The sequence below is a fragment of the Mustela lutreola genome, chromosome 5 (assembly GCF_030435805.1).
Source record: "Mustela lutreola isolate mMusLut2 chromosome 5, mMusLut2.pri, whole genome shotgun sequence".
Lineage (NCBI taxonomy): Eukaryota > Metazoa > Chordata > Mammalia > Carnivora > Mustelidae > Mustela > Mustela lutreola.
In genome coordinates this window covers 27,546,723-27,569,692 of record NC_081294.1, presented here as the reverse complement: position 1 = coordinate 27,569,692, position 22,970 = coordinate 27,546,723, and the positions used below count along the sequence as shown (strand labels likewise).

At 40.2% G+C, this 22,970-nt stretch overlaps 1 protein-coding gene across 6 annotated transcripts in view; it reads left to right on the top strand.

The window, feature by feature from the left end:
• Window positions 1-22,970, top strand: part of PRLR (prolactin receptor) — a 172,043-nt gene that overhangs the window by 114,301 nt on the left and 34,772 nt on the right. For all 6 annotated transcript variants that reach the window (XM_059173779.1, XM_059173777.1, XM_059173778.1 and 3 more), the window contains one exon: window positions 15,510-15,572. The gene's annotated coding sequence lies outside the window, so the exon portion shown is untranslated. The remainder of the gene's footprint in view (window positions 1-15,509; window positions 15,573-22,970) is intronic.

Here is a 22,970-nt window from a genome sequence, read left to right as displayed (position 1 = left end):
CTCCCCTCCCCCACAACCTCTGACAACCATGAATCTACTTTGTGTCTCTGTGGATTTGCCTTTTCTGACAAGTCACAGAAATGGAATCATATACTTTATGAAGTCTTTTGTTGCTGGCTTCTTTCTCCTAGGATAATGTTCTTGAGCTCTGTCCATGTTGTAGCAAGTGTCAGTACGTCATTCCCTTTGTACTGCCGAACAATATTCCATGATATGGATATATGATATTTTATGTATCCCTTCATCAATTGATGGACGACACACTAGGTATTTTAATTAAAAGGCAAGTTGCCATGATCTCTGTAATCGGCATTGGGTGCCATTTTAGTTGTAGGTATGATCAGGAACTGTTTTATAAGCTCAAATCTACAACTAAAATGGGGCCCAATGCCAAAGTATTGACACTTGCTACAGCATGGACAGGGAACCTTCTAGCCATGGGACCTCAAGGACGACGTAAATTCCTTAAATCTGAATTTCTTCATCTGAGAGGTGGGAATACCATTAGCTATCTCTTTAGATTGCTGTGGACATTTGATGCACAGTATCCAAAAATAGCAAGTAAATAATACATGCTAATGATATTAACAATTAACACTGATAGCACATTTAGTGCGGCAGGAATTATGGAAATCCTCAAAGCATCTCTGGGAAATAAGAACTATTATCTTCTTTTTGCCGATGAGAAAGAGACAGGTTAAATACTTGCCCAACATCCAAAAGCTAGGAAATGGCCACACCAAATTTCCAGAGGCTTCAGTTTGGCCACAACTCCCCACATAAGGGGAATGGACAGCAAGGGTTTTATAATTTCAGGGAGGAGCTGCCTGAATATGGATTCAAGGATACGAGCTAAGACCCAAGGATCCTCTTTGCTCCCTGCCCCTCCTCTTTTCCATGTCTCCTCATTCATACCTGAGCCAGAAGCAGGGAAAGAGAATGACACACTAGATGGGGGAGTACAACCAGCGGACACCTATCAAACCAGCTAGAGTGCTCAGCCTCACACTCAGCCGTGAACTTGTAGGCATGTTCTGTGTTGGCATCATTGACAAGATTTCATACGGTCTAAAGTTATTTTATTAGACGGGAGGGTGAACACTTTTAGATACAGATCCATTCTATCAAGAGAATTAAAAAACACAAATAAAAATATAATCTAATTATGCTATCATCATTAGGTCAACCTGCAGGCATCCACTGCCACAAACTTAAATAGAAATAATTTTTTGCTATTGATACTAAATTCCTTTAAATCCTCGAGGCCACATGGCTAGAAGGTTGCCTGAGTCACAACTTTATGGCTTTCAGTCTGGTTCTAAATTTTTACATATCCATTAGACTGTCTCACCAAAATGCTGTATGCAGGAACATCACCATGATAGCACACACTAATTTGTTTTCATAATGAATGATCGATGCAGTAAGACCACTTTGGAAAATGTCACCAAAACCCATAAGGAAAAAAACAGAAGTAGAATCCCAGGATGAAGCTGTTGGAACAAATGCAGGGCTTAAGAAACCTCAAAGTAAAGCAAATTGTCTGGCTAGATGCTATGGCCTCCTCGGTATGGGGATCCAGGCCCCTTGGTTTATGGGACTAGGAGAAGCTGCACAGGGCACCCTCCAACTAAAGTTGACATGTTGACTCATTCCCATCAGCTAAGGAATTAGCCTCTTGTGCCCATGTTGACATTTCAGGTCTCAGATTAATGGTTTCAGATGTCCCCATTACCATCACCACTCACCAACCATCAGCACTTTTAAATTAGTATTGGGAACAGAGGAGTAAACAGAAGCACAGCCCAGCCTTCCACCAAATTCAACTACCCCTAAAGGGGGGTGGGGGGAGGAACATCTGATAGTCAAAAAAACAACTAGGTTGAAAAACACATTTATGTCAGCATTGACACAGCCTAGTTATTTGTTACTCCATGAGGGTCATTAGATGTGCTGCTCTAAGAGTGAGGGAGAAAACATTTCAAGGCTAGAGGCAAATAGCATTTCGATGGTCCCCAACTGGCTGAAGTCACAGGAAAACTAATACAGATTTTCCTTCTAACATTCCTCTCTCAACAATCTCCCTGATTATACAGTATAAAATAGAAACAATTTTGGCTACTAATCCTAAATAATCCTAAACCTTGGATACTAAAACCAGGAACTATTTATTCTCTTATACTTCTAGGTACGAAGGTGTTTTCTACCCATATTACCACAATCATAACAATCTGCTCTTTTAATTAAAAGAGTATGTTCTCTCCCCACTTACAGTATTAATGCTTCACGTGCATAAAGGACCTTTTCATAAACCCACTCACGGGGATTCAGGGATCAGGATGGAGGTAATATTTTTTAAATGTTCTTAATATTGCAATCAATTGGGGATTATTTTTTTAAGCCAATTCCTTGAAAATTCTGGATAATGTATTTTCATCAGTTGTTTTTTTATTGTCTTTTTAGTTAGGAGTATAACCCTAGCTTGCAGATACTCTAAGCTTCTTCAGGAAGGGGGATTTACACTTGCAGTCTCTGAGCTAAAATAAGCAGGAAGCCATTTTGTTCAGGCCCACAGCTGGTGGCCACCTCATCCCTGTCTCCACCTGTGGTCGCCGCAATCAAGATGATCGTTGGCCCATTTGTGCAGACTCACATTTTTGCCATGGTTCTTTACTGGACTGGAAAAACTACTCTGCTTTCTGGTGATCACAAGCTGATGTTGTCATGTTTGTAAAATGCAGCTCTAAACTCTACCCTTCCCTGCTAGTCAGTCAAGGAGACCTGGACTTTGGTTCTTTTTAAATTATCACTAATAGTCTTTATTTACTTTGCACTCCCTCCCAGAAGGATCTGAAGTAAATTGCTTTAGATATGGTTCTGCTCTACTGTGACCTTGGGCAGATTGTAACAGTCATAAAAGTTCTAACCTTTCACAGTGCTGCACTGTTAGAAAGCCTTCTCCAACCCTTCCCTTGTTAAAGTTATTACCCTCTGAGAATACCAGTTGACCCATATGTTTCTGGTAGAGCTAACAGATGGGAAACACTCTGGAAAACAAGGGCAGAGAACAAATGCAGGGGTCTCCCTCTTAATCTACAGACTGGTAGGACTAGCGTTTCAGTACGTTGATCCAACTTTGGCTTCAGTTCTGGCCTCCAGAGAAGTTCCCATCCTGGATATTTGTCAAGAACAAGAGGGCAGAAATGCCCAGACCAGGGGGGTCAACCTGCCAAGGATCCATACAAGGAACTTCTTAGAAAAATACGAATTGAGGAATTTGGCCTGGATATCAGTAGCTGGAAAGGGGCCTTGAATTTTCTTAGCAGATGATTTCAGGAATATCTAAATTCTGGAGTTTACAGATTATGGACTACAGCTTAAATTATAAGTCTAGAGTCTCTAAGAATCATAGCATTTCAGAATTGAAATCAGTCCCCTAACTGATCTTCCAGCCCTGATCCAAGCACCCAACCCTTCTAGAATTTCATATGGTTTCTGCTTTGGGAGCTCACCTCTTATCAGATAGCTCACTTCACGCTTACTCTTCTTCTTGGTGCCAGGCCTTCTGCCTTCTAACATGACCCATTCATTGTGGTTCTCCCCAGGAATGGGCATGTGGATGGTCACATGAGGCGCTTTGCTCTTTTGTTGAACTCGAATATGCTTCCATGTGATTTTCTCCAGGTAGAGGATTTCTCTTCCTGTGCTTTTGGATATACTTTCTCAGCAGTCACAGAAGCCCTGAATGATTTCAGAAACAAGGCACAAAGCCTGTGAGAGTTGGCACACCTTCCTTTTTACTCCCAAGTTCCCCCTTGTCCTCTATGTCTCTTCCTTTTCCTCTGATATTTGCACCCAGCTCTCTTATAATTCTTCAGGAAATTAAACATGAACTCATACACAGAAGGCAGAAGGTTCCAGTGGAAAGAGAAGAGGAACTAGGTTCAAACCCTGAAAATATTCACCTCTGAAGCTTTATAATAAATATTACTATTTACCTGATGGGGGTGGGAGTATAACAATAGAATATAAGTGAATATTCATTATAAATTGCAATGTACTATGAAGTTACTGAATTCTTTAATGTTAAATTCTAGAAGATCTCAAGCATCATGTGGTCCTAGGTTCTTGTTTTACATGAAGACATTAAACTGAGAAAAAAAGTGACATGTCCAAGGACCACAACACCAACTAGAAATGGAAGCCTGATTTTCCAACTCACAATCCTTTGCTCCTTCTCCTGCCTCTCTGTGGAACGATGAAATCAATAGTCATCCATGCACAGACCCCTAAACAGTACCCAACACATATTAGGTGCTCAATAACGAATGGCTGAAGAAACATATGAGTAAATGAATCAATGAATGACTAATATTCCTTTATGAGGATGACATTCTTTAGTTTCCCTCAAATGTCACTTCTGTTTTTAATCATTTTAATTAAGAATCTGTTAAGGAGCTCAATGCTCCACATGGACTTGTGAAGATTATATGAAACAATGCATGAAAGTCCTTCAAAGCTTTGGTGTCTGGCAGTGTCTGGCAAGTCAGTAAATGTTAACTAATTACTATTGTACTGTTTTCTAGCCATTGTTCTAAAAAGATTGTGCTGATGCTCTAAAAACTCACTAATCTGAAAATCACTTTGCAGTCTACTAACCAAAGGAACTGCAAAAGTAGTTGACTCCTATCCTGTGCCTTTAACTAGGCCATCCATGCCTGCCCCTCGTTGTTGGCACCCAAAAAGACACAAAGTCCCACACTTTCTAACTTCTTTCTCTGGGCTCATGTTTACTTAGCTCCTGACCTTTGGGCTCTGTCCCCCATTCCCAGTCAGGACTTGCCTCTTGGACCTGACAAGTTGTTTGGCTTTACCCTATTTTACCCTGCACATTCTTTTTCCCTCTCCTTCAATCTCAATCAAATCAAAATTCTGGAATTTCCCTTGGTTCCCTGAACTCCCAAGCATCCTGACAGCTCTCTTCCCCCTAAACAAGGCCTTCTCACTTGACCCAAATTTTGGCATGTCTGCCTCTGCGTTATATGTAGGTCAGACACTTTCTGGTTTGTAGCATTTGTTAGAAATGCTGATTTTTAATACTTGGGTCTGGAGGGTAGACTCAGGCTCTTCATCTTTCTGTGTTTCAGAGAAGAGGAATAAAAATTATTTTTCTTCTTTTTTTCCCAACTTTGTATTGATATTCCAGTATAGTTAACATACAATGTAATATTAGTTTCAGTTGTACAATATAGTGATTCAACACTTCGATACAACGCTCCTTGTGTGTCACGACAAGTGTACTCCTTAATCCCCATCACCCATTTCACGCCCCCCACTCACCTCCTCTCAGTTTGTTCTCTATAGTTAAGAGTCTGTCTTATGGTTTGCCTCTCTCTCTCCCCCTACCCACATTCATTTGTTTAGTTTCATAAATGCCACACGTGAGTGAAATCATATGCCTTTTATCTTTCTCTTTTTTCCTTAGCATAATACACTCCAGTTCCATCCACATTATTGCATTGCAAATAGCAGGATTTCGTTCTTTTTTATAGCTGAGTAATATCCATTATACACACACACACATACACACACACAACATTTTCTTTATCCGTTCATCAGTCAATGGACATTTCATCTCTTTCCATAATTTAGCTATTGTAGATAATACTGCTATAAATGTTGGTGTGCATGTATCCCTTTGAATTAGTATTTTTGTATTCTTTGGGTAAATACCTAGAAATGCAATTCCTGGATTGTAGGGTAGCTCTATTTTTAACTTTATGAGCAATCTCCATACTGTTCTTCAGAGTGGCTGCTCCAGTGTGCATTCCCACCAACAACCCAAGGAAGTTCCTTTTTCTCCACATCCTTGCCACCTGTTGTGTCCCGTGTTGTTAATTTTAGCCTTTCTGACAGGTGCAAGGTGATATCTCACTGCAGTTTTGATTTGTATTTCCTCGATGAGTGATATTGAGTATCTTTTCATAGGTCTGTTGGCCATCTGTATGAATTCCTTGAGAAACCATCTATTCATGTCTTCTACCCATTTTTATTAATTATTTTTATTAACATGTAATGTGTTATTTGCCCTAGGGGTACAGGTCTGTGAATTGCCAGGTTTACACACTTCACAGCACTCACCATAGTACATACCCTCCCCAATGTCCATAACCCAACCACCCTCTCCCAGCAACCCTCAGTTTGTTTTGTGAGATTAAGAGTCTCTTACAGTAGATCTCCCTCCAGATCCCAGCTTGTTTCATTTTTTCCTTCCATTCCCCACAAACCCCCCACTCTGCCTCTCAAATTCCTCATATCAGAGATATCATATGATAATTATCTTTCTCTGATTGACTTATTTCACTCACCATAATACCATCTAGTTCCATCCATGCCGTTGCAAATGGCAAGATTTCATTTCTTTTGATGGCTGCATAATATTCCATTTTGTGTGTGTATATATGTATATATACCACCTTTTCTTTATCCATTCATCTGTTGATGTACATCTAGGTTCCTTCAATGGTTTGGCTATTGTGGACATTGCTGCTATAAACACTGGATTGCACATACCCCTTCAGATCACTACATTTGTATCTTTAGTGTAAATACCCAGTAGTGCAATTGCTGGGTCATAAGGTGGTTCTATTTTCAACTCTTTGAGAAACCTCCATACTGTTTTCCAGAGTGGCTGCACCAGCTTGCATTCCCACCAACAGTGGAGAAGGATTCCCCTTTCTCTGCATCCTCGCCAGCATCTATCATTTCCTGACTTGTTAATTTTAGCCATTCTGACTGGTGTGAGGTGGTATCTCATTGTGGTTTTGATTTGTATTTCCTTGATGCTGAGTGATGTGGAGCATTTTTTCATGTTGGCCACCTGGATATCTTCTTTGCAGAAATGTCTGTTCATGTCCTCTGCCCATTTCTTGATTGGATTATTTGTTCTGTGGGTGTTGAGTTTGATAAGATCTTTATAGATGTTGGATACTAGATTGATACAGTTTGAAAATATCTTCTCCCACTCTGTCAGTTGTCTTTTGGTTTTTTTGACTGTTTCCTTTGCTGTGCAAAAGCTTTTGATCTTGATGAAGTCCCAATAGTTCATTTTTGCCCTTGCTTCCCCTGCCTTTGGTGATGTTTCTAGGAAGAAGTTGCTGCGGCTGAGTTTGAAGAGGTTGCTGCCTGTGTTCTCCTCAAGGATTTTGATGGATTACTGTCTCACATTGAGGCCTTCCATCTATTTGGAGTCTATTTTTGCGTGTGATGTAAGGAAGTAGTCCAGTTTCATTTTTCTGCATGTGGCTGTCCATTTTTCCCAACACCATTTGTTGAAGAAACTTTTTTCCACTGGACGTTGTTTTTTGCTTTGTCGAAGATTAGTTGACCATAGACTTGAGGGTCTATTTCTGGGCTCTCTACTCTGTTCCATTAATCTATGTGTCTGTTTTTGTGCCAGTACCATACTGTCTCAATGATGACATCTTTGTAATAGAGCTTGAAGTCTGGAATTGTGATGCCACCAACTTTGGATTTCTTTTTCAACATTCCTCTGGCTATTCGAGGTCTTGTCTGGTTCCATGTAAATTTTAGGATTATTTGTTCCATTTCTTTGAAAAAAAACTGATGGCATTTTGATAGGGATTGCACTAAATATGTAGATTGCTTTAGGTAACATAGACATTTTCACAATATTTGTTCTTCCAATCCATGAGCATGGAACACTTTTCCACTTCTTTGTGTCTTCTTCAATTTCTTTCATGAGTACTTTATAGTTTTCTGAATACAGATTCTTTGCCTTTTTGATTAGGTCTATTCCTAGGTATCTTATGTACCTAGGAATAAATGGGATCAACTCCTTAATTTCTCTTTCTTCCGTCTTGTTGTTGGTGCATAGAAATGCAACTGATTTCTGTGCATTGATTTTATATCCTGACACTTTACTGAATTCCTGTATAGGTTCTAGAGCTTTGGAGTGGAGTCTTTTGGGTTTTCCACATAAAGTATCATATTATCTGCAAAGAGTGAGAGTTTGACTTCTTCTTTGCCAATTCAGATGCCTTTAATCTCTTTTTGTTGTCTGATTGCTGAGGCTAGGACTTCTAGTACTGTGGACATCCCTGCTATGTTCCTGACCTTAGCAGAAAAGCTCTTAAGTTTTTCCCCATTGAAAATGATATTCACTGTGGGTTCTTCACAGATGGCTTTAATGATATTGAGGTATGTACCTTCTATACCCACACTTTGAAGACTTTTGATCAAGAAAGGATGCTGTACTTTGTCAAACACTTTTTAAGCACCTATTGAGAGTATCATATGGTTCGTATTCTTTCTTTTATTAATGTATTATATCATTAATATTGTATTGTATCAATAATGTATTGATTTGCAGATGTTGAACCAACCTTGCAGCCCAGGAATAAATCCCACATTGTAAATAATCCTTTTAATGTACTGTTTGATCCTATGACTAGTATTTTGGTGGGAATTTTCACATCTGTGTTCATCATGGATATTGGTCTGTAATTCTCTTTTTTGATGGGGTCTTTGTCTGGTTTTTGGATCAAGGTAATGCTGGCCTCATAAAATGAGTTTGGAAGTTTTCCTTCCATTTATATTTTTTGGAAGAGTTTCAGGAGAATAGGTATTAGTTCTTCTTTAAATGTTTGGTAGAATTCCCCTGGGAAGCGATCTGGCCCTGGGCTCTTGTTTGTTGGGATATTTTTGATGACTGCTTCAATCTCCTTACTGGTTATGGGTCTGGTCAGGTTTTCTGTTTCACTCAGTTTTGGTAGTTTATATGTCTCCAGAAATGCATCTATTTCTTCCAGATTGTCAAATTTGCTGGAGTACAGTTGCTCATAATATGTTCTTATAATTGTTTATATTTCTTTGGTGTTGGTTGTGATCTCTGCTCTTTCATTCATGATTTTATTTATTTGGGTCCTTTCTCTTTTCTTTTTGATAAGTCTGGCCAATGGCTTATCAATCTTATTAATTCTTTCAAAGAACCAATCCTTAGTTTTATTGATTTGTTCTACTGTCCTTTTGGTTTATATTTCATTGATTTCTGCTCTGATCTTTATTATCTCTCTTCTCCTGCTGGGTTTAGGCCTTCTTTGCTGTTCTTTCTCCAGCTCCTTTAGGTGTAAGGTTAGACTGTGTACTTGAGACTTTTCTTGTTTCTTGAGAAAGGCTTCTATGGCTATATACTTTCCTCTTAGGACCACCTTTGCTGTGTCCCACAGATTTTGAATCATTGTGTTTTCATTATCACTTGTTTCCATGAATTTTTTTCAATTCTTCTTTAATTTCCTGGTTGACCCATTCATTCTTTAGTATGATGCTCTTTAGCCTCCATGTATTTGAGGTTTTTTTTTTAAACATATGCCCTTTATTATGTTCCTTTATTTATAGGGAAACCCAAACACTTTAGATCTAGTTTCCAGCAGTTTATGGAATGCCTTTATTGATGATGACTTTGACTCCATTTGAAATTTCTCTATTTGCTGTTACAGATGGTGAGTGTTAGGATCACATCCTACTTTCAGGGTTGTCATTGGTTAAATTTTTTTTTTCATTTATTTATTTTCAGCATAACAGTATCATTATTCTTTCACCACACCCAGTGCTCCATGAAATCCGTGCCCTCTATAAGACCCACCACCTGGTACCCCGACCTCCCACCCCCCCCGCCACTTCAAACCCCTCAGATTGTTTTTCAGAGTCCATAGTCTCTCATGATTCACCTCCCCTTCCAATTTACCCCAAGCCCCTTCTCTCTAACTCCCCATGTCCTCCATGCTTTTTGTTATGCTCCACAAATAAGTGAAACCATATGATAATGGCTTTAATGCTATTCCAATCAAAATTCCACCGGTATTCTTCAAAGAGCTGGAGCAAATAATCCTAAAATTTGTATGGAATCAGAAGAAACCCCGAATCGCTAAGGAAATGTTGAAAAACAAAATAAAACTGGGGGCATCACATTACCTGATTTCAAGCTTTACTACAAAGCTGTGATCCCCAAGACAGCATGGTACTGGCATAAAAACAGACACATAGACCAGTGGAACAGAGTAGAGAGCCCAGATATGGACCCTCAACTCTATGGTCAAATAATCTTCGACAAAACAGGAAAAAATATACAGTGGAAAAAAGACAGTCTCTTCAATAAATGGAGCTGGGAAAACTGGGCAGCTATATATAGAAGAATGAAACTCGACCATTCTCTTACACCATACACAAAGATAAACTCAAAATGGATAAAAGACCTCAATGTGAGACAGGAATCCATCAGAATCCTAGAGGAGAACATAGGCAGTAATCTCTTTGATATCAGCCACAGAAACTTCTTTCAAGATATGTCTCCAGAGGCAAAGGAAACAAAAGCGAAGATGAACTTTTGGGACTTCATCAAAATCAAAAGCTTCTGCACAGCAAAGGAAACAGTCAAGAAAACAAAGAGGCAACCTACGGAATGGGAGAAGATATTTGCAAATGACAGTACAGACAAAAGGTTGATATCCAGGATCTATAATGAACTCCTCAAACTCAACACACACAAAACAGACAATCATATCAAAAAATGGGCAGAAGATATGGACAGACACTTCTCCATGTGTTTGAGTTCTTTCCAACTTTCCTCTTGTGATTGAGTTCTAGTTTCAGAGCATCGTGGTCTGAAAATATGCAGGGAATGATCCCTATCTTTTGGTACTGTTTGAGACCTGATTTGTGACCCAGGATATGATCTATTCTAGAGAATGTTCCATGTCCACTAGAGAACAATGTGTATTCTGTTATTTTGAGATGGAATGTTCTGAATATATCTGTGATGTCCATCTGGTCCAGTGTGTCATTTAAGGCCTTTATTTCCTTGTTGATCTTTTGCTTGGATGACCTGTCCATTTCAGTGACGGGGGTGTTAAAGTCCCCTACTATTATTGTATGATTATTGATGCATTTCTTTGATTTTGTTATTAATGGGTTTATGTAGTTGGCTGATCCCATGTTAGAGGCATAGATATTTAAAATTGTTAGATCTTCTTATGGGACAGACCCTTTGAGTATGATATAGTGTCCCTCCTCATCTCTTATTATAGTCTTTGGCTTAAAATCTAATTTATCTGATATAAGGATTGCCACCCCAGCTTTCTTTTGATGTCCGTTAGCATGATAAATTGTTTTCCACCCCCTCACTTTAAATTCTACCCATTTTTTAACTGGTTTATTTTTCTTCTTTACTTTTGTAAAGAAGCTAGTTTAACCAAACTAGCTCTTTCCACCCTTTTCCATCTGTTGCCTCTGGTCTCCCATTTTATTCGACATGCCCATGAAGTATGATTCTTGAGTGCTTTATTGGGTTATTTTCCTTTTGTGGACTTCATATATATATATCACACACATATATATATACACATGCCATATATGATCCGCATCATTTTCCAGGATGCTTGAAGCTTCCTTCTTAATATCTGTGTGTATCTGAACTTTATCAAGACAAAAGACTGAACTTGGGGTAATGTCAGTAGATAAGAAAGAACTTTGGTAAATTCAGAAATAGGGGATTATCCCTGAAGTTCTGGTATGGACAAGACTTATTCATTGTCTTTCTAATCTCTGTGTCTCCTCATGAATTACCACTTAATATCTTCTCATTTAATGGTGCATCTACCCTTGCTATAATCCCAGCCTGAATATAAGTTCCTACAGAGCATGGACTTGAACTTTTTATATTCATAACTCTGTCTTTAGAACCGAAGAAACAGTACTTGGCAAATAGCAGACAACCAATCAATGTTTGTTAAAGAATGAATGAATGAATGAATGAGTGAGAAGCAGGATGGAATTGTGGTTGGACCATAGCATTAGGCATCAGAGAGATCCCTATTCTGGCAAAGCTACTTCCCAGCTATGAGACATCTCTGAATTTCAATTTCTTCATCTGTAAAATAAGATGGTAATGGTACATCCCTCATAGGTTTGGGAGATAGTTAAATAAGAGAATGCCTATTAAAGTTCTTAGAACAGTAGCTGGCATATTTTCAAAACCAGATAAATGTTAACTGTTACAGCCATTCTTTTCAGTGAAAATCCTCAACTATTGAAGCTTATTAACGATAACTGAACTAATTTAGTATGACTCGTAGTGATGACTGTACTAAAGACAGATTAGTTTCATTCAATTGTCAGCAAGATGTTACTTAGAGAGCCAGGTTGACAAAACATGTATCAGTCACACCTGCCATGTTTGAAATACTATACTAGGATTTCAGGAGTGGGCAAGATGCAAGGACAGGAATGACAGAGTCTCTCCTCCAGGGACAGAAAATCTATAGGAGCTTCTATGTAGGCAGTACTATGCTGAGTATATATTAATAGTAGGAGCTATTTCCTCCCACAGCATCTGACTTCTTGTGTTTTGCAGAAAATTATTCTCCAACACTTAACCTTTTTTTTTAAACCCTTACAGTGAGCAACCCACTCACTCTCTCATGAAACATCTCATTCTACTTGGGAATGGTAGTCACAATTAGAAAGGTTTTCCTTAAAATTAGCACAGATCTATTTTTCTGTGATTTCTATACATTGATCTATCTTCTGCCTTCTGAAGGGGAGGATTTTTTCCCTAAATATCAAAAGTTAGCTAAGTAAGACTTGCAAGCCCAATGCAACTACCCGTTTATTTTTGTAAATAAAGTTTATTAGAACACAGCCAAGCTTACTTATTTATCTATTGTCTGTGGCTGCTTTTGCACAATAGCAGACTAGTTGCAACAAAGGACTTATGGCCTACAAAGTCAAAGATATTTATTATTTGTCCCTTGTAAGAAAGTTTCGACCTTTGCTGTATATGGAAGGCTTTGAAACACTTACAATTAATATGTGGGAAGCCCAGAACTGTGCCTAAAACTGTAGGTGGAATCTAGTGGAAGCAGAATAAAAGCACAATATCACCTCCTTTGTCCTGGACACCACACTTCTAAGATTAGCTTGATCTTTGACTGACATGTAATCCTAGCATGTATAAAGGAGATTATTTTCCCCAGGAACTTCTGTTAAATTCTTCCTCCCCACCCTGCACTGCTGTAGCTTCGTGTTAGAAACTATGTCCAAAACTTTACATCCTTCCAGCCTGTCCAAAGCAATCTGAAAACAACTGAGCATATATTAAAGGACTGCATTGGTAAGGGTCGGATCAGATGATGATATGCCCAAGCTAGGATTTTTTAAGAGAATACAATCAAGAACCCATTGATATACCTGTGGGCAAGGTTGAAGGAACTAACAAGGGAATTTGTGACCACTGCTTCCCCATAGAGGGGGAATGGCAGGGAGGGATTTTGCTGAGACCCAGTGAGAGCTGGAGCCATGGAAGAAGGCCTGCCCAGCTGGAACTGTGGTAGTAGAGACACGACCACTGCCAGCACCAAGCCACGAGGAAGGCAGGGAGGAAGGAAAATATTACCCTGATGTGCTCTGCTCCCACCCTCTGCCTCTTGTGAGTGGAGCCCAAGCTGAAGCTTAAGTGCGGGATCAGAAGTCACCTCCACAAGGCACAGGGCAGGCCTGAGAGGAGGTGCAGAAGTTGGGGGGAGAGAATGGCAGGGCTAAATGATGCGCCAGGCACTTAATAAATACTGAGTGAATAAACAGATGGATGAATGAAGTGAGCTCAAGGCCCATTGTTCAGTTAACGTTTGTCGAACTGCAGAAATGAGTGTTGGGGCCGTGATCTCCTTTATGATCTTGCCCCAGAGTCATCACTGCTATGGCTTGGCATTCCAGACTTTCTCCCCTTAGTGGAGGCCTTGTCCTGTACTCTACACCCTCTGCACCCTTCCCTAGCCTCGGCGGACCCCGTGGTGTTTCCTGCAAGAGGGTAAAAGAAGTCTGGATTCTTCTGAACAGAGCCAGGACCTTATAAAAGAGAGGGCTTTAAGTCCTGAAGTTATTCTCAGAATCTAAAATGCATTCTAGAATGTTTGGAGTCTTAAAAAAGAAACAAAAAAATTCAATATCGCTGTACCGTATGAAGAGCAATTGGTGGCTTTTAAGACAGCTGCCCCAGACGTTTGTCTTACAGGTTCTGGATTTGTCAGACACCTCATTATCAGGTGCCTTGGGGCTGGCTGTCTCATGTCCAAATGGCTCTCAACACATCATAGGCTTTTATCGCAAAGATGTCTGGGCTCTACATTCCTTTGGACAGTTGTAGTAATGCTGAAATAGGGGTGTGTGTGAGAGAGATCCTCAGTGGCCCACTTGTCACTCGCTCCTCCATCAGTTGTGTCAGCCCAGAAAGTATTCAACACTTGATTCCCCAGGGGACAGTCCTAAGGATTCTGAATTTTGAAGACATAGAACCAATTTGAAGGCTAGCTACTCTAACTAGATTTTTTAGCATGGAACGCACAAGACAAAATTGGGCACTGAATTAGGAATTGTGTGGTGCATAAAAAATGAATCTTGGAACACTGAAAAAATAAAATAAAACTTTTTTAAAAAGCAAAGTTTAAAAAGTAACTGCAGATGTCGGTGGCCCAATTTTGATTCGAGTCCTGGAATCATTTTTGTTCTAACTCAGAGCCTCAGAGCCGTAGTACTGGCAGTTGTCACCTTGTGCCTCCCAGACTCAGGCCAGTCAATTCCCAGGGTTTAGAATGTCCTATACAAAACCCAGGGCCAGATACACTGGAAGGAGCAAAGTGGGAACCATGATTTCTGATGGGCACGGCCCAAGTGATAGAAGCCCACACCCAACAGCTCAGTGAACAACCTTATCTTCACCAAAAGTTAGTCCCTCTTGGAAAAGCATTCTTCCGCTTAGGCTCACATGAACCCATGAGACAGTGTCAAATCTGAGCTTCAGGTGAGCGCCAACAAACACCAGAAATTCAGCCCCGGCCATGATGGGATTTGTCAATAAACCTCACTCAAGGTCTCAAGGACCAAATTTCATCTAAATTTCATCAAATTTCAATCTAGTCCCAATTAGGATGACTGGCAAAATTTGAGTAAGATCTACTGATATATAGTAGTACTATGTCACTGTTAATTTCTTAATGATCTTAATCATTGCACTGTTAAGTGTAAGTTAAGTGTTAAGGTAGGAGAATGCCCTTAGTCTTAGGAAAATATACTGAAAAATTTAGGGGTTAAGAGGCATCATGACTGCAACTTATTCTCAAGTGATTCAGAAAAATAATGATTTTCATATACGGGGAAGAAAGTGATAAATTAAATATAGTAAATTATTAACTGTTAGGGTATCTGAGTGTAGGATTTATGGGATTTTCTTTTTTTAAGATTTTTTGCAACTTTTCTCTAAGTTTGAAATTACTTCATAATTAAGTTGCCAAGAAACTAATTTCAAAAAACGAGGGCCATCGAATGCCTATCACTAAAGGGCAGTGATTGCGGTCACACTGGCGCTGAGAAGTGATTCAGAAATGATCTCCCCTCTTTGTCATCCTTCAGCTAAAATGAGTCATTTTGTCTTTCAGCTAAAGAACCTTTCTATTCATGGGAGGTGAGCACTACAGAAGCTTTCCACATGAATCCTGAAGGTAAGGGCAACCTGATCACATGTCCCTCTGTCATACTTCCATCTGTCCTGCTGTCCATTTCAACCAGGCAAGGGTGGGGACTTGCCTAACTTGGCTCACAGAGAAAATAATTCCAAACTGGTCGATGTCCACATTGTCTCATTCTGCTGTTCTCAAAGACCTTTTCAATCTTCCAACTCGTCTTGCTCAAAACCTTCCATTTCTCTAAAAGGAAATACCAAAACTATTAATAGCTGATATCTCTTTGTGGTGCAATTATGAGAGATTTTTATTTTTTTCTTATGTTTTTTTCTGTCCTTGAGAGATTGTCAACAATGACTGTGTTACTTTCAAATCAGGAAAAGAAATACTGTTTGCTCTTATTTTCCCAAGCAGCTCTATGTAAATTTGTGCCATAGCTTTCTGTGCCCTCTTCAGCCCCCTAATGTCATCACTGCCTTGTGTCTTCATTTTCCCAGCCCAATGACAGACCTTCTGGAAAGACTCAGAGGTGAAAGGCCCTAGATTTTATCTTTCTACCATCGGAAAGCAAAATCATTTTATGGCCCACTCAGTCCCAGGTACAATCTTCTGGCTGGGATCTCACAATCTATTGTGAGATAGCTTGTGAGAAGTTGCCTCTCCTCACTTATAGTATCCTGTTGCCATTTTGGTATTGGAATTGGGTAGGAGTACTTAACTCACATTTTCCCCCTTCATCCCAACTCAAATACCATGGCCCTATTCCACCTCCCTAGGATGCCAGCCCCAGCTGACAAATCAGTCATGTGGAGTATCAAGACTCCATTGCCCAATGGAGAAACCAAGCCATATGGCTTTCCTCAGTATATACTACAGTAAAATGGGCTCTAGACCCACTGAGACCAATGTAACCATGTAAACCTGAGAACGCACTCTGCCTTCCAGAAGAAGTTATGGGCTCTTGAAGATATGAAACTGACTGGGTCATTGGTAGAAGAAAGTTGTGGGCCAAAATTGTCCTAGGATTTCCTGAGGTCCCCACAGGATATTTACTAGTCTTCCAAAATTGAAAAAGTAATAGCTCTTTGAGGCTTAGCCCAACAAGAACTCCTGTTTTTCATGCAAATGGGCTAAATGTATAGTATTCAGACAGAAGTTGCCAAAATCCTCTGGCACAGCAGGGCCCTGGGGGCATAATATAGCCTGCCCAAGAGTATTAGGTAACATTGCAACTGGTGAGCCAACCTAGCCAGATAACTAGCAGCCAATTTGGTTTTGTGCCTCTTGATGCCAAATGCCTCTGAGATTTTGTTTGAATGGAATGGAAAACAAAGAAAAACAGGATAGTACTGGATACTGTGAGTAGTCCTTCCATTCATGAGGACAGAGAGTTCCAGAAAAGCTTTGTGTAGTCTGAACTGTGTTGCAAAGCACCGGGGGGATTTGGCTGCTATTTTTATTTTATACACCACACTATTGCACTAAAGATTTGTGATTCAGTCTCTAATTGCTTCATAAAATTTGGTATTTTTAAACAATTAGACACCCATTCTTGGCAGTGGTTTAGCTGCAAATACCTTTTTCCATGGCTCAGAGAGTGTAGAGCAGGTGAGGCTGTGGTACTTGTGGTACCAACTTGTGAGTCAAGGCCCAAGAGTAAATCCCAAGGTGCTTGGATTGGTACACGCTCTTCCTGCTCATCTTCACGCATGCCTCTTTTGTCCCTGGTCGATCTCCCTTCCCTGCACCCACCTCCCATTTTCCTCCACCCTTTACTCAACCTAGTGTTTGGTTTGAAATGCTGCCTCTGATGCCCATGAGTATCTGTGAAAACACGGGCAAGAATTTGAGAACATTTCCATGGTCATCCAAGAGAAACAGAAAGGCAGCTCAGTTTCAGGGTGAAAAGAACAACCAAAAAGCAATGCTCATAAAGAAGTTCAGAGGGGAAAATCTCCCTACAAGAGAGGATTAAAACTAAGCCTGGATTCGCAGTTCCTTGCCAAGACTCCACAAAAATGCCACAGTCCATTTTGTGGCCTTGAATCTGGTGTCTGTTCTCTTTGACTTAACTTTCAGCCGTTCAGTCTTGCCCCAGTGATCTGCCTAACAATCCCTCCCTGGCATCTCCTCCTGAGGGTGGAACAGAACACCACTCAGACTGGCACACCAGGTTTTTTAACAAAAGCTTGGCATCCTCTCGACTCTACCTATTTCATCTCTCCACCTCCAGCCTTTTCCCAAGCTCCCATCTGCATGACTCTGACCTTAAATTTTCCAGACTGCAAGGGAGTTTAGAAACAGCCCAGAGAACTAGGGGTGGGGTGTGGAGGTGGTATATGCCCCCCCACAGAGTATGCTTTGAAGCGTGTCTAAAACTCTATGCCTATAATCTTTTCACCCACCATGTTTGCCTGCCGAAGTCCTTCAGTCCTATCATTTGAGCCTCTGCTTTCACTAATGTATGGCATTGCTCAAAAGCTATGCACTGACCTAGAAGGGTAAGACCTTAATTTATAAATAATTTACCAGAGTAGCTTATTGGTACTTCTTTAAGACAAGGGCCTTGGAATTCAGACACAGGACAAGGTCATTGGATTGCTGCAGAAAGATTGAAATGATAGAGGTCTTGAACTCCAGACCCACACTGTCCAATACACTGACTATTAGCCCCATATGGCAATTTACATGTAAGTTCACTGAAAATAAGTAACTTTTAAAATTCATTTCCTCAGTCACACTGGCTACATTTCAAATGTTCATATGTGCCTACTGGCTACCATATTGGACAGAGCAGTTTGAGAACAATTTTATCATCATAGAAAGTTTCATTAGGCAGCACCCCTCCAGTCTGAGGCTGTTATTGGCAATGGGGAGTTCTGGAGAGGAACCCTAAAATCACCAGTTAGGTAGGGAGGAATAAAGAAGAGTAGAAGGAACAAAATTCCAAACAGAAAGTGAAAGGGGATGAAAGGCAAACTTTGGATGCTTTACCAAGGGCCCAACCCTAACCAAAGATGCCTCCACTCTGTCAAAAGCTCCCTTTGTTGACACCTGCAAATAAAGGAGTGACTGGGGTCAGCTTTGGGCCCCATTTCCTCCATTGTATGGCCCCTCGATTCTGTGTGCTCCTTTTGAAGCAAGAGACCCTATCCCAAATCCTAAACTGAGAGGGCTTAAGCATACCTCTCACACACGAAGTCACTGGGCTTCTAGCCAGAGGGAAATCACCACCCCAGTTAGCATAAGGCATACATTCAGTATCCAAGAGTCCAAATCCAAAGACATCCAGGGGAAAATGAATAACTTCTCCATCTGGAATTAGACCTCCAGAGAGTCTGGGGGACATGGTGGATCAAAGAGCAATTATCATCCTTTATTTATAATGGCAGATCACTCCTGCATGACGCGTGCCATTGTGTGGAGCATTTCACATATTAATCCAGCTCATCTTCACAATAACAGGCTAAGGAAAGCAAGGCAAATGTACTGTATCATCAATTTCTATTAGAAGAAATTCACACTCAAGAGAAAGCCATGTGCCACAGTTGACCAATTGCTCACTGCAGAAACAACTTTGGAAACTATCCTCCCCTACTCTGTGGTTCCTGTCACCTCCCCCAGGTGATGGTTATTTTGTATCTGTCCAAATCCTTACATGTGTCAGCCCCAAAGGGTGTGACCTTGCCTCAGACCATGACTCTGGTTTGTGTCCAACATCAAGCCAACAACAGAGCCCTAGTAGCCCCGCAGACCCTTCATTCCCAATGACCCACGCAAGCTGCCAAGCAAGAGGGCAAAGTGAACTCATGTCTAGAATGAGCACACCGATAGAACTTTTCTTAGGAGACCCCTTCTAGACAAGAGACAATATCCAGAAAATGGCAGAATGGGAATTGTGTTCACGGCAGCCTCTGCACCGTTCTTCTCGGGTCCGCTTTCCTGTGCACGAGACGCAGGCAAGTACTGTTTTCTTGAGTCCCAAAAGTCCAAGTCTGCTGTGGTAAACATGCCTGTGGCTTTTGCTTGCTAGAAAAAGATCCAATAACCTGGATCAGATTAGTCCATGTATTGGACTTTCAATAGTTTGTGCCAAATATTTATGACTTATTTTCAGATTTGAAAGAATTTCTCACTGTATGGGAGCCATTTACATACATGTCTAAATGGCAGATGAGATTCTGGATTTTCCTTTGACAGTAGCATGTACAGAAATAAACAAGAATACAGGGTAATTATTAGACTTTTGTTTCTGGTGAGCTCTAGTACTAAATTAGCCATTGTCCAGAGAACCAGAAAGCAAAAATCAAAAAGATAAGAATAATTAAATAGATACAACAGTAAGGATAGTGACAAAATAAACAATTACTTTAAATCTGCCCAATAAAGCAACAGTCCTAGTGACAACATACTGTTTTTATTGCTTCACTTTTACAGCAACATACAGATACTTCTCAAGGTCTGCCTAGCTCTACCTCTAAGCCACCCAGTTAAAACATATTCATGGGCTCAGTGGGTATTTGTTGAAAGATGGATTGATGAGTGGATGGATAGACGGACAGATGGTTGGGTGGATAGATGTTCCAGCCACTAAACTAGGTGGGCCTTGTCTTTTTCTGAAAATGCATTACAAAGGGCTAAATCATGATTTTCCTTCCTCCTCCCCATTCTCACTTACTGCAACCGCCCTGGGAGTATTTACCAGTCCACCCCCAGGCTCAGCCAAACTCAAGGACCTTGACCATAACATCTTTGATTGGACAAGTGGCTTCTTGTTAAGAAAGAGCTCTTTCCCAGGGAGTCTGAGGAGTAAAAGGAAAAGAGAAAAGAGGGAATATAAGCCCGTAAGAGAGACAAGTAATTATCTTGCTGCATAAGTAGTTCACATGTTTTGAAGGAAGAAGCAAGTTTGAAGAACATATTGTACATGACTGAGAAAGAGTGATTAAATCCAGTAGAGACAGGATGTGCTTATACAAGATGTGGAGCAAAGTGAGGGAAGAGAGGGAGATTTGGGGACTGGTAGCGGTTTCAAGTTTGAGCAACAAGCAAGGAGGTGGGGCTTGAACCCTGGAGCCCATGGGCTGTCCCACCTCCTCATCAAGCTTTGAACTTCCAGATCCTCCTGCTCTGCGTATCACAGATGAACAGAGGCTGAGGGGCCAGGATAAAGCCAGTGGCCAGCTTTTGAGAGAGAACCCTACCGAACTTCTTAAACTCCTCTCAAATAAGGTGACCCCACCCTTCTCTAAGGCTCTGAAAAAACAGATTTTCCATGAAATTGCCTTTCACCCACTTGTCAGAAGCTTAATGGCAAATAATGGCTAGCTACCCCTGGGTATTTTAAAGAACTCTTAGGTGGACATGGTAATGGAATTCAGACAAGTAGAGGGAATTCTTAAAAACAAGGGAGCAGGCAAGGGGACATCAAGAACTATTGCAGACACTTTTTACTGCATGGGGTGAGGGGTGGGGGGATGGGGCGCCAGATTTGCCACACACTGATTAACACAGGGAAGTTGGCTATCACCCACTGCTTAAAATTTTGTCACAACCCAAATAAGCAGTTTCTCTAGTCCCCAGATGGGGCCCTTTTCCATGTATTTACACCATGAAGGGACAGCTTTTTATTAGGAGACTCTTTTGTGGTGTTAAAAATTTTATTATGATTTTTTCCTCCTCAATGACAAACATGATAACTTTTTAAGTATTTTAGGAATATTTTATTTTATTTGAAAATTAATCATTATTTTATTTATTTATTTAATTTTTTTTAGGATTTTTACTTATTTATTTGACAGAGATCACAAGTAGGCAGAGAGGCAGGCAGAGAGAGACAAAAGGAAACAGTCTCCCTGTTAAGCAGAGAGCCCGATGTGGGATTCGATCCAGATCCCAGGACTCTGGGATCATGACCTGATCCAAAGGCAAAGGCTTTAACCCACTGAGCCACCCAGGCACCCCTCTTTTTTTATTTTAAAATCATCCTCCTAGAGATAACTACTGCAAATATATTGGTATATATATTTGCTAGTCTTTCTTCTGTGCACATAAAATATAGAGAGATACAGATCTTAGGATTGAGGTCAAAGACATTGACTTTTCATACCCAGTCTTCTTTTTCCTTTGCACAGGTTTCTTTTTGTTGTTGTTGTTGTTTGTTTGTTTGTTTGTTTTTGTTTTTGTTTTCTGCAGGTTTCTATATCATTAAATTTTTTATTACATTTTTTAAAGATAAACTAATACTTTATTGTAGGAATATACCATGATCTAGTTAAATAATCCCTTATCATTTGATATTTTGATTTCTTTCAGTGTTCTCTTTTTACAAATAATGTTGGGGGGACTTTTTTTGGTATGGAATTGTTCTTGCACATATCTGTTCATTTGGAACAAATTTCTGGAATTGTATTTTTCAATTCAAAGTGTATCTACATTCACAAGACTTTTAATATATATTACCAAAAGGATTATACCAATTTATACTCAGAAGACAAAGTGTCAGTCCAACTGCTATTATTGAGCAGCCAGAAGTGTTTCCAAACTCAGCTGATACCATCCTGAAATATTACAGGGGTGGAAGAAGAATAAAATAAAATATTTTACATGAAGATACTTTGAAAATTGAAACTTCCATGAAATCACATGTTGCCACTATTATCTATTTTTAAACCACCCAAGGTGGAAAAGCCATTACCTCTCTCAACCACATATTCCAATTATTAACAGCACTTTTTTTTTATTTCTTTTCAGTGTATCAGAATTCATTGTTTATGTACCACACCCAATGTTCCATGCAATACATGCCTTCCATAATACCCACCACCAGGCTCACCCAACATCCCACTCCCTGCCCCTTCAAAACCCTCAGATTGCTTTTCGGAGTCTACAGTTTCTCATGATTCGTCTCCCCCTCCAATTTCCCCCAACATGCTTCTCCTCTCCATCTCCCCATGTCCTCTGTGTTATTTCTTATGCTCCACAAATAAGTGAAACCATGTGATAATTGACTCTCTGCTTGACTTATTTCACTCAGCATAATCTCTTCCAGTCCCATCCATGTTGATACAAAAGTTGGATATTCATCCTTTCTAATGGAGGCGTAATACTCCATAGTGTATATGGACAACATCTTCCTTATCCATTCATCTGTTGAAGGGCATCTTGGTTCTTTCCACAGTTTGGCAACTGTGGCCATTGCTGCTATGAACATTGGGTACAGATGGCCCATCTTTTCACTACATTTTACTGGGGTAAATATCCAGTAATACAATTGAAGGGTCATAGGGAAGCTCTATTTTTAATTCCTTAAGGAATCTCCACACTGTTTTCCAAAGTGGCTGTACCAACTTGCATTCCCACCAGTAGTGTAAGAGGGTTCCCCTTTCTCCACATCCTCTCCAACACACATTATTTACTGTCTTAACAGCACTTTAA